Raw genomic sequence first — 12,768 nt, forward strand, 5'->3', positions numbered from 1 at the left:
GAACTCAACCAATTAATTAGAAAGGAAAAGAAGAAAGAAAAGGAGCATAAAAAAGTGGGACACTTTAAAAAATAGAATGGTAGAAATAAGTCAAACTATATCAATAAACATAGTAAACCAAAAGTCTCCAGTAAAAAAAGATTATTGAATTGGATTTTAAAATATAGCTATGTGTGCCCAGCTGGTGTGGCTCAGTTGGTTGAGCATCGGCACCAAGAGGTTGCCCTATTTAATTTCCCAGTCAGGGAATATGCCTGGGTTTTCGGCTCCATCCCCAGTAGGGGGCGTGCAGGAGGCACTGATCGATGTTCTATTTCATCAGTGTTTCTATCTCTCTCTCCCTCTCCCTTCCTCTCTCTCTCTAAGAATCAATAAACACATACACACAGAGAAACACACAGATACACAGACATACGCACACACGTACATATATATAGCTATGTGTTATTTACCCCTAATATAACTACATGGAAAGACTAAAGTAAAAGGATGCAATTAGATTGTATCTTCTATCTATTTGTTTATCAATACATATTTATTGTCACAAATTACCTCAAAACTTAATGGCTTGAAACAAACATGCTTTATTTTACATTTTTTATAGATCAGGAATTCAGAAGTGGTTTAATTGCACGATTCAAATTCTAGGTCTACCAAGAGATTGCAGTCAAGATGTAGGCTGAGTCTAAAGTTATCTCAAGGCCTGACTGGGGGTGAAGGGCCTTATAGGCCCGGTATCTTCACAGGATGGCGTCTCTCAGAGTAGATTATCCAAGAAGCCATGGTATTTTTTGTAACTTGGGCCTGAAGATACAACACTACTGTTTATGCAACATCCTAGTAATTATATAAGTCAACCCTATTCATTGTGAGAAGGGACTATTCAAGGAAATGTTACCAGAACTGGGGGATTACAGTGAACCATATTGAATACTGGCTACAACAAAGATATACCAAAATAATACTATGAAAGAAAGAGATGGGGTAGCTAGGTTTGTATAGGACAAAATTGACTTTAAAAATCAAATTATTGTTAGTGATTAGAAAATATCATTAAATAATGATAAAGGTTTAAATTTGTCAAGAAGATTTAGTAAATCTAAATTCAGATCCCTGTGGAAAAAATTAGTCTTAAAATATAGGAGTTAAGAGTATACTGAACAAAGGGAAGAGTTGTTAATATACCATCAAGGGGAGAAATTGCAACATATTTCACTCAATTACTGACAGTTAAAGCGGAAAAGAATTAGTAAAGACAGAGAAGATCTGAACAACAAGATGAGCAAATTTGATTTCTATATGCAACAATTAAAAATATACATTATCTAATGTATACAAACATAAAGCATTTATGAACATTAACCATAATTTAAGCCCAAAATCAGGTCTGAGGTAATTTTAAAAATCAGTTTATTAGACCATGTTTTCTGGAGACTGTGCAATTAAGATGCAATATAAAAAAACAACAAAAACTATATATATTTATAATCTAAAGACACATTTCTTAATACTTTACAGGTTAAAAAGAGACCATAATGGGAATTATAAGGTACTCAGAACTGAACAATTCTACAAATATTACATGTCAAACAAACCCTGTGAATTGCTTTGAAAGCAGTACTTTGAGTATAGCTGTTTATAGCTGTAAATATATTCAAAGAAAAACAAAAATTAATGGGTTAATCATCCAATATGTAAAAACAAAGGAACAACAGAATAAACCAAGGTATTTTTTTTAAAGGCAGAAATAATTGACCTAAAGAGAATCAACTGAGCCAAAAGACAGACCTCTGGAGACTGTTCCAGAAAAAGGTGGAAAAACACAACCAACCAACCAATTGTAGAAATCAAAAAGACAACAAGAGTACATCTATAGTGGAGATTAAAAGAGAGCAAGAAAATGCCAAGAAATACTTTATATTACTGAAAATATATATAGAATGAGAACATTCTGAGAAAAATAGCACTTATAATACTGATTTAAAGAAAGAAACGAAATATATATAGAATGAGAACATTCTGAGAAAAATAGCACTTATAATACTGATTTAAAGAAAGAAAAGAAATACCCTCACTATATACTAGTAATTGAATCAGTAGTTAAAATATGCATATAATAAGCACTGGCCCAAACAGTTTTACAAATTTGATAAACCTTTCAAGGTACCAGTTGTTTTGGTCTTGTGTACATTTCTAAAGATAGTTGAAGAGGAAGAAATACTCCCCAACTCCTCCTTTGAAGTCAATGCAAAGTTGAGACCAAAATCATTCAAGGATTATATGAGAGGAAAATCATAGACCTGTTTCAGGTGCGAATAAAAATGCAATAGGCCCAAAATGAATACAGCAGTAGATAAAAAATAATTCACAAATGGGCAAGTGGTATTCTTCCCAGGAATCCAAGAGTAGTTTAACATTTAAAAATCTAAAATTTTCATTCACTTCATTAAGATTAAATACATTCAAAACAAAAATTTGGTAGAAGCATGGCAAATGATAGACAATTCTAGAGAATTAGAAATAGAAGGGAACTTTTTAACCTAAGAAGAGTTTTCCACTAAAAAGCTAAAGGAGGTACTGTTGCTAACGGTAAAACACAAAGAGAAATCCTTTTAAAATCATGAACAAGTTAAGGACATAAAATCCCACCACACCATTAAACATAGTACTGGAAGTTTTAGCCAGTACAGTAATACAAGAAGAAAAAATAAGTCATACAAACTGAAAAGAAACAAAATTGTCATTACTCTCAAACGATATAATTGTACAAAACAAAACTTGCCCACAAGTTTACAGACTGTTAGAACTCAAATATAGCAAGCTGGCTAGTAATACGATCGAAAGTAAAACACCCATTGTAGTTCTGTGTATCATCACCAAATACTAAGAAAATCAGTACTTAAAACTGTTAGCATTTTCTGCAGGAACAAAATACATTGTGTACCTAAGAACAATTCTTATAAAAGTTGTAAAAAAATGAAATTGAATCCTAATCTCACACCAGGTATGAAAATAATTATCACATAGATTAAGGGTTTAACCATGAAAGACAAACTTAACACTTTTGGGGCAAAAAATAGGAAAGCATCATCATGGGAAAATCCAATCGCCTCAAAGTAGTGAAGACTTTCTTAAAGATGGGAAAAGCACTACAAAAAAAGACTGGTCACTTACACTAGATTAAAAATTAAGAATTTATATTTATCAGAAGACACCATAAATACAGTGAAAAAACAAGCCACACTCTAGAAAATGTATTTGCAACACATAACCAATAAACATTTAGTATGTGGAATATATACAGAATTCCTATAAATCAACCAAAGACAGATAATGTGATAGAAAAAACAGGCTTCTAGAGTCTGGTTTTCTCTTGTTCTCTCTATAGATGAACATAAAACAACAAATCCCTTAATCATACTTGCTTCTTTTATAAACCACCCACCCTATCTATATAAGCAGCCACCCACTGAAGACCTTGAAGCATATATGTGGGCAATCATAGGGGGTGTTTTTGTTTTTATTTTGGGGAAATAACAGAGAACATATCTCTTCTCTAATTGCCACACATTGTTCCTGTTGTAAAAAATTGTTTTTGTTTTTGTTTTTGTTTTACAAGATCTATCCAACCCTTCCATCAGCTCAGTGCTTCCTAAGGTATCTGTTTACAGGGTCTGAGTGGAGCGGGTTGCCATCATAGGACACTTTAAAATATTTGCCCCAAGAAATATTATAACCTGCAATCATTTCTTCTGGGTTTTCAAGGATATTCTGTTTATAAAATCCTGTATAAAATATACTACTAAGGATGATACAATTTAAGTTACCAGCCAACACCTTTTCCAGGCTTCTTTAATAACCAGCTCAGGGTGACATCCTTTGGCTCAAGATAGGCCTAGCGGGCTGTGGCCACACAGATGGGATAGACAGAGTGATGGGACCAAGATCAAGTTTTACCTATATTATAATTTTGTAAATGTTCTCAAAGTTATTTCAAGATAAATTATCCCATCTTTTATTATAACCAGGAAACAAGAGGGAGTGTATTAAAAAATTATTTCAGGACACCAAATTTGTAGATTAGAACGAAAAGTGTGTTTCTAAAAGAAAAATATGCTAAGCATTTCATAAAATGGTCTTGGAAATCTTAGAGGGAATAGTATCAGAATCAGAAATTTTCATAATAGTACCCTTTTGAGAGCTCACCAGATCAATTAACTGGTTCTAATTGCTTCTAAACCTAAGGAGAAAAACCCTAGGCTCCCTTATCTGATGGCCTATGGAGAAGACTGTACAAACTTTTAAGGGCACATTCATTTTAAATATTCTGCTTCCTGTAATGGAAAATAATTACGATAGGAATCTTAAATTGTAAACTCAAATGTTAAGGGTCTTTATTTTTGTCCAATTTTATTAAGAAATTATCGACATACATCAATATGTGTGTTTAAGGTATACGGCATGAGGGTTTGATTTACATATACTGTGAAATGATTGCCACAATAGGTTTAGTTAACTTTCATCCTCTCATATAGATTTAAAAAAAGAAAAGTACTAATTTCTCCTTATAATGAGAGCTCTTAGGCTCCACTGTCTTAACAACTTTCCTATGTATATTGTACAGCAGTTTAGCTACAGTCATCATGTTGTTCGTTACATCCTAAGGGCATTTATTTTTTAAAATGCATCAATATTATTTTTATTTGCATTTCCTAAATAAATCCCTAAATATATTCCTGGTTATATTAGATGATCATAGTTAGATTTGTTTTTATTTCCTTTTTATATTTAACTCCAGGTAAGTCAAATTTGTAATTTGAGATACCCATTCAACTGCTTTTTTTTTTTTTAAGTTTCTAGCTATAGTTTCAACTTAGTGGACAGAGGAAAAGCTGGAAAAAAAATATCCTGAGGAGTGAATGGAAAATGTTCCCTCTGTATATTTTGTTCTCATTTTAATGAGGCGATCGTGAATCAGAATGCTGGGAACTTGCTGTAACAAACCAAGGTTAAGGAGATTCTGACTAGTCAAATCAACCTTACGACATAGGAAATTAGGATTTCCCAGCACAAGGTCTTAAAATACAGGACATGAACATGAATCAGAGGAGAAATAAATATATTCTGAAAAAATAGCAATTCCTCTCAAAGAGAAAAAGAAAGGATGTTAGTAGTAAGAGAAAATAGGATGGTCACTCATTCATCCACTCACTTAAATACTAATGAACACATGTCATGTGCCAAGCAGGAGATACAAAAATTCCTAATTTCTAATCTAGTGTGTGTAAAAAAAGAACAGAATTGACTATGTATTGAAATAGTAGAAGAAACAAATCATGGGTGACACCTGTGAGCATTCTGTATAAATCTAGGTGCTCATGTAAGCATGAGCTCTAACTGGCCTGGCAAAAAATGTTAGAGGCAAGAGATTTTTTCCCCCCTCTGAGTATAAAGTGTAAAATGATAGAAACCATATGCTTTGGATTTCACAAAGGATAATATTACTTGACCAGAAAATATAAGCTGGTCCTTTTAACCAAAACAAAGTCAGGCGTTCAGCCCAAGTCCGGCCTTTGATGAGGGAATTGGGAGTTGGGAGCGGGGTAGTGAGTGGTGGCATATATCCTGGCTCTAGAGATTTAGAAGCACAACTAGATCTCATCCAAGTTTCCCTGACTCTGCCCTTATTTTTTACCACAGGCCAGTAAGGTAGAGGAAACCAACTGTAAAAAGATGGTCTTCTGAGGGCTGGGTAAAAAAAGGTGAAGGAACTAAGCAAAAAAACAAAACACAAAAAAAGAGCCCTGCCTGGCCGCTGTGGCTCAGTGGTTGAACATCGACCCATGAACCAGGAGGTCCCGGTTCGATTCCTGTCCAGGGCACATGACCAGGTTGTGGGCTCGGTCCCCAGTAGGGGACGTGCGGGAGGCAGTTGAAATGATTTTTCTATCTCTCTATCCCTCTCCCCTCCTCTCTCTAAAATCAATAAAATAAAATAAATTAAGACCCTCATAGACAACAGTATGGTGATTACAAGAGGGAAAGGAGGGTTGGGGGAGGTAGAAGAGGGTAAAGGGGGGATATATGATGAGGGAAGGAGACTTGACTTTGGGTGGTGAACACACAATTCAATATATGTATCATGTATTATAGAATTATACACCTGAAACCTATATAATTTTATTAACCTTTGTCACCCCAATAAATTCAATAAAAATTGAAAAAACGAATGGTCTTCAGGTGACCTTTAGCAGTACATATTATTCAAGAGCATAAAGTTTTTCCACTCCATTCTTCTTGCCCTTCACTGACACCTCAACTTCAGCTGACAATCTAATTTGCGATTTTAAAAAATTCATTTATTCATCCATTAAACAAATATTTATGATGCATTTACCTATGTCAGGAACTGTGTTAAGCATTAGAGATACAATGGTGAACGAAATGTTCACAGCCCTGCCCTCATGAAGTCATAGCCCAGTGTCGAATATAATTTATCAAATATTGTTTAATTCTCTTGTGTTCCTTTTTATTTGGAGGCTATAAAAGCAGCATTACACTGTCTCTGTCCTCTAGGAGTTAACAATTTGTAGATATGTATACATCAAGTTTAAAAATATAAGGCAGTGCATAATTAACAGCAAAACTGAATACAAGCAAGTGCTCAAATGTACAATTATATAACAATTGCTGCTTCCTTGGTGATAGCTACTGCTTCTCAGCATGACATTCAGAGCACCAACCAGGTAGTGTCTTTTGTTAGACAGGTGGTGTCTTCCTTCACCATCTGTCCCTGGAGAGCAGAGGCCCTGGAACTTGCAAAATGAAAGAAAAATCACAGTAGTGTGGATCATTCAAGAGAACCAGAAATTTCCACTTAGAAGCCAAAAGTGAATCCACTGGCATTGACCAGTGAGGAAACAGTGAATGACTGAGTTTTATACATCAGCTGATCAACATCAGTGAACAAAAAGACAACAATAATATAAAAACCAATTTGAAGACAACCATGCAGTTGATAAATTTTCTCCCCTATCTCAGCTCTGTTCAGGGGCTTAATTGGAACTAAAACAAAACGTAGGGCATTTTTTTCTTCAGGCCTCCACTTATTTACTGTCTTCTCTCTTCTTACAGTACGTGGTTTCCTCGAGTTGGACTTGCTCAGAGACCTCTGTCCAGACTCTCTTTCCAGGGGAGAGCCCTTGTTTGTATCTGTCAAAATTATGTTAATCTATCTGCGTGGGAATCCAGTCCTGATTCTGCTTATTGCCAAATAATTACATCGGAGTACTGATTAAGGACTCTTCACTACGCGACTGTACAGAATGATTGGGTTATTTACCTCTTGGTTCAAGTGATTTTTTGGGCTTCACTTTATGCATTATCAGTTGGTTTCATTGCTCATAAAGATAGCTCCTCACAGAGCAGGAAATGGATCTGAAGCCAAAGGGGAAGGAACTCACATAAGTGGTAGGAATGACAATACAACAAACCCTTTCAGAAAGACTCCTCCATCCCATCTCCGCCACCCCCACACACATAAAAGCGGCTCCCATCTCCTTCTGTCATTCCAATAAAAACAGGTTGTACCCTGCTAATTACTGGGAGCTCAGAATCCTAATCCTTCACACCTTGGTCACTAGCCAGTCTAATAACAATGTGAGAAACCCAAAGGGCAAGGATGACTGTCACACTCCCAAAGCAGCTGTGCTAACTGTCCTCTGGTCACCTGGCACAGTCCTCCTATTTTGACATTTATATCTGGGGTTTTGTTTACCTTGTTTTATATATTGATATGTTTATTTTTCCCAACATGGTCAAAATCATGACTCGGTTATATTTTCTAAAATAAATTGATGAAGAAATAAGAAAAGCGACCTGTGAAATTTATTCTAAAAGAACACAAGTTTGTGAACACAATTTTGTAGATGGACATCTGGAAGATATTGCCTTATAGTTCTAATTAATACACTGTGGGCTTTTTAAAAGATTAGTTATTTTTCACGAGCTAAGCATTATACATTGCTTCCTAGGTTTTCATGAGTCCCCATATTATAAAGGTCATATTCATATTTTAGTTGCTCCCCAACTCTGCGCTGTCTAAAGACCATGTGCTGGACAGAGCCTGCAAATTATTGAATGAAGAAAGCATAATATGTACAAGAAGAAATTAATTCATTTTGCAGTGGGTGAATCTTTGAACAATACCATAGACTGTTTCAAATGTACCTTGCTGAGTTTTAACAAGAAACAAGTCACAGAAAAACTTAATATTGGTTTTAAAAAAAATAATAATATTTTGAAACAAAACAAAATAAAAACTGCTTTATCTTCCAAAACCAGAAGTGTAGAGTTAGCAGCATAGTGGCTGACCCCAGTTTTCAGTATATTCTCCGTTCTAAGGACATTGACAGGAAATGGTCAGCCTGGAGATACAATGAAAGGAAACTCAGCAGTGAAGGTTTCACTGATAACATGTGATTTGAAGTCAGTGAACGGCCCTGACAGTCATTCACTCCCTTAGGCCAAAGTGTATAATAATCCAAAGGCTCCATTAAAATCTTGTCATAAAATCACACAAAGGATGGTATTTGACACGGGAGGCAGGTCGGAACATTGTCCTACAAATAAGTGGGTTGTAATAACTGGTATCAATATTAAGGTAAGATTTCACAACGTTCTGTTTATCTAATCTATATTTGTCCTAAAATTTCTTATCTTATACAATAAAAATAACTAATTTTTAAAGTAAGCTCCTTTATAATAAAATGTTGATGAACCAGAACACATCTCTATTTTTCTCATCTCCTACCCCTCTCCCCACCTGTCACTATTTTCCCATTGATCTCAGGAGAATAGTTGTCCTAAATAGACAAAACTCATCAAAATTCAGTGTTTCATTTTTATAATTTTAGATGGAACTCATCCTATGTTTCCTTAAGTGGAGAACGGCCTCTGGTCAATGAATTAGCTTTTTCTAACATCAATGGCTGGACTGAACTATGTGAGAAAGTCCTCTGAGACTACAGAGGCTGTAATACTCTTGTTCCTACACAAAGCACACTATATTTGTTGTTCTATCTTCCCTTCATAGTATTTTTATCATTATTATTATTACTTCCTTTTACCAGGTTGTCAGCCAAACAAGATGTGAAGGAATATGAGTTTGAATCCTCAGATAATGTGTGCTTACTAATGGTTACCTTTTTATTTCTTAGACGTTAGAAAGTCAATATGTAAATGTGTTAAATTGTGGGTAAAATAAGAAATAATGCATTTTCAGTGGCAACTTAAAGACTTCCGTTGGATAAGCTTTAGTACTTAGATGTTTATAACACATTTTTATTACTCAAACATCTCTTTTGCAGAATTCCGAGTTTGCAGTTCTTTTAAATAGGTAGTGAATAGGCATAAAGCTGATTTTTAGCTAGGTGAAGGATTTGTATCTGTGAGTTATAATAAGGATTTCCACCATCCAATGGAAATATATTGTGAGCCACATATTTAATTGTAAATTTTCTACTAGACCTAATAAAAAGTATAAAGAAAAAGGTGAAATACATTTTAATAATATATTTCATTTAACCCAATATATCCAAAGTATCACCTGAAAATACATATATCTGCCAAGCCGGCATGGCTCAGAAGTTGAGCATTGGCCCATGATTCAGGAGATTGAGGTTCGATTCCAGGTCAGGGCACATGCCTGGGTTGCGGGCTCGATCCCCAGTAAGGGGTGTGCAGGCGGCAGCTGATCAATGATTCTCTCATCATTGATGTTTCTATCTCTCCCTTCCTCCCTCTGAAGTCAATAAAGACATATTTTAAAAAATAAATAAAATAAATAAAAAATATATATCATTTCAACATATAAAAATTATTCAGATTTTTTTCACTCTTCTTTTTTTCATATTGAGTTTTTGAAATTCCATGCATAGTTTACACATGCAGCATATCTCAGCTTTGACTAACCATCTTTCAACTGTTCCACACATGTGCCTGGTGGCTATCACATTGAGCTACAGAGGTACAGAGGAGTGTTTCCCTCTAATCCTTAGGTCTCTGTGGGTCTAATCAATAGCTTTTTAAAAAGTTATTAGAGTACAGATTGGCAGTTACAAAATAGTCATGGGGATGTGAAATAAAGCATAGGGAATATATAGTCAATAATATTGTGATAACTATGTGTGGTGCCAGGTGGGTGCTGGAAACATCAGGGGGAACACTTTGTAAAATATATGATTGTTTAGCCACTATGCTGTACACCTGAAACTAATACAAAATAATATTGAACGTAAACTGTAATTTAAAATATTTAAAGATTAAAATTTTTTAAAAATAGCATTAAAAATGACAAAAAAATGTTATGAGGGATTTAATAGGAAATCATTCTATTTAAACAGGCCTTGCTTACCTAGAACTCTGGGGGGAGAGGAGGAATGTGTTTTGCTCATGTGAGGCACTAGAATGTACATTTTGCTGGTAAATCCTGATCTCACAAGTTTAGACGTTTCTATTTAATAATACCTGAAGTGGCTCTTAAAAATCGTCATTTTTATGAAGATGTCAAAAGTATTCATGGAGAATCGCTGAACTCACTCTCTGCGGATGTTAATTATAAATCACAATGCATGTTATTCTACAATCTGTTTTCCTAGCAAATCTTCATCACATTTCCTATGTGACAGGCTAAGTGCAGAGAGATGGAAGAGTTGCAAAAAACGATTAGACAGTTTCTGCCCTTGGGGGGTATCCATTTTAGTGAGAAAGAGATATGAATCAAATAATCAGGTAAATAAATGTAAAATCACAATGGTGAGAAATGCAGCAAAGGAGGACACTCTCTAATGAACATAAAAAGGAGCTCTGACCTAGAGGGCAAGGTCAGAGAAAACTTCCTGGAGGAAGCGGTGCGTGAGCTGAGATCTAAGGGATGAGTAACCCTGAGCGGCAGGGAGGAACTGGGAAGGATGCACTGCCGCGGTGATATCAAGCTCTAGTTTTGTCTCCTGAAGAAACCTTCTTCCCTGCGGCCGAGAGAACAGCTCTCACCCAGGTTGAATCCTTGGCTTTTCTTCCTGAGAGGCTCTTGTGAGCTTCCTACTGGCTTTTCCTGCAACTCAGGTGCCAAGCTGGCAGAGTCCCTTCTGCCTCAGAGACGGTCGTGCTCTTGTTTCTGCTCAGGCATTTTGTGTGCTCCAGGATGCCTTTGCATATGCACTTTACCTTTTCTTTAAAGTGCAATATTTGAAACACACGTAAACAGGAATTTCTGTATAATTAACTCACCAACTAGTAAAAACGTATGAAAAATAATATAAGAAAAAGACTCTTACAAATCAGTAAAAAAAGAAAGTCAAATAAAAGGACAAAAACAGGAAATACACAGAAGGAACACAGATGACAAAAGTACATGAAGCTCAGCAGTTATCAAAGAAATAAAAAATAATGCGTGTGGATTTTGTTTAGTTTGTTACAGAGGAAGATGATAAAGGACGTGGTGTGTCTCTAAGGAAACAGGTATGCTAGAAGCTACTGGGTAGAGAGTCATTTAGAGCCACTGTTCTGGAGCATAATGAGTCAATATGCACTGGAAGCCTGAGAGTATATACTCATTGACCCAGTATGTCCACTCTTGGAATTTATACTGAGGATCTAATTAAACAAGTGATTAAAACAAATGTATAAAGTTTGGACTCTTAATAGTTATAAAATGGAACCCACCTAAATATTTACAATAGAGGAATGGTTAAAAATTATAATATGTTAATACAAATAAAAACAGGGGTAGGCAAAAGTAGGTTTATAGTTGTTTGTATGGAAAATAATATAACAATTAATAAGAAATAATATAAGAATAAACTTTGTGTTTCGTGTACACACAACGGTAAACCTACTTTTGTCCATCCCATATATGGTAAAGTATGATATATAAGTGTATTTATTCATAGAGGAAAATATTCAGTGTTCTGATCAGTGGGAAAAAACCAGTATGAAGCAGTATGAACAAAGTAATCCTGTTTTTTTGTAAAAACCTCTGCACACACATACACACATGCAATATATGAGTGTCCTTAGATTGGAAAAAGTCTGGGAAATGTAGCAAAGTTTTAATACACAACAGTATAATGATGTATAATTCCTTTTACAACTGCTTAAGAGCAATTTTCTCTCATACTTAAGGAATAAGCATTCTTTTTAAAATAATACTTCCACATTTAGAAAAATTTAAGGGAAAAAAGTTTTAAAAAAGGAAAACAAAAATAATTACCCAGTATGTTGCCATCCAAAGACAAGAGCATTAATGTTGCAAAGTATTTCCCTTCAATCTTTTTTTAAGTATAACTGGTTATACTTTCAACCTTTTTTAAGTATAACTGGTTAAAAAAAAAAAGCAGTTTTGATCATATTTAATTGGGTTTCTGAGCCCAGTGCTAAGCCTTTCCTGAGGGACAAGCTTTCACAGAAGATTTTCTTGTATCCAATTACACAGTTTTTCCGTAATAGAGGATAACAGTTTATAATTAGGTTAACTGAATTTAAGCTTCATCCAGACACCCTTGTGAAAGGAGACACCACCTCTGCTCATTCTTGGTGTGTTCAACTCAGTCAGATGTGGTTTTTCTAAGCCAATGATTCTCCCTAGGAATTTTGGCTGAACTCGGTAGAGTGCTTATTAATAACCAACAAGACAGTCCTGCAAATACCAAGAATTAGATTAAGAATAAGATTATTAGTATTCTTATTAAAGAAGCAAGGTAACAGTGG

The sequence above is a fragment of the Miniopterus natalensis genome, chromosome 4 (assembly GCF_054644295.1).
Source record: "Miniopterus natalensis isolate mMinNat1 chromosome 4, mMinNat1.hap1, whole genome shotgun sequence".
Classification (NCBI taxonomy): domain Eukaryota; kingdom Metazoa; phylum Chordata; class Mammalia; order Chiroptera; family Miniopteridae; genus Miniopterus; species Miniopterus natalensis.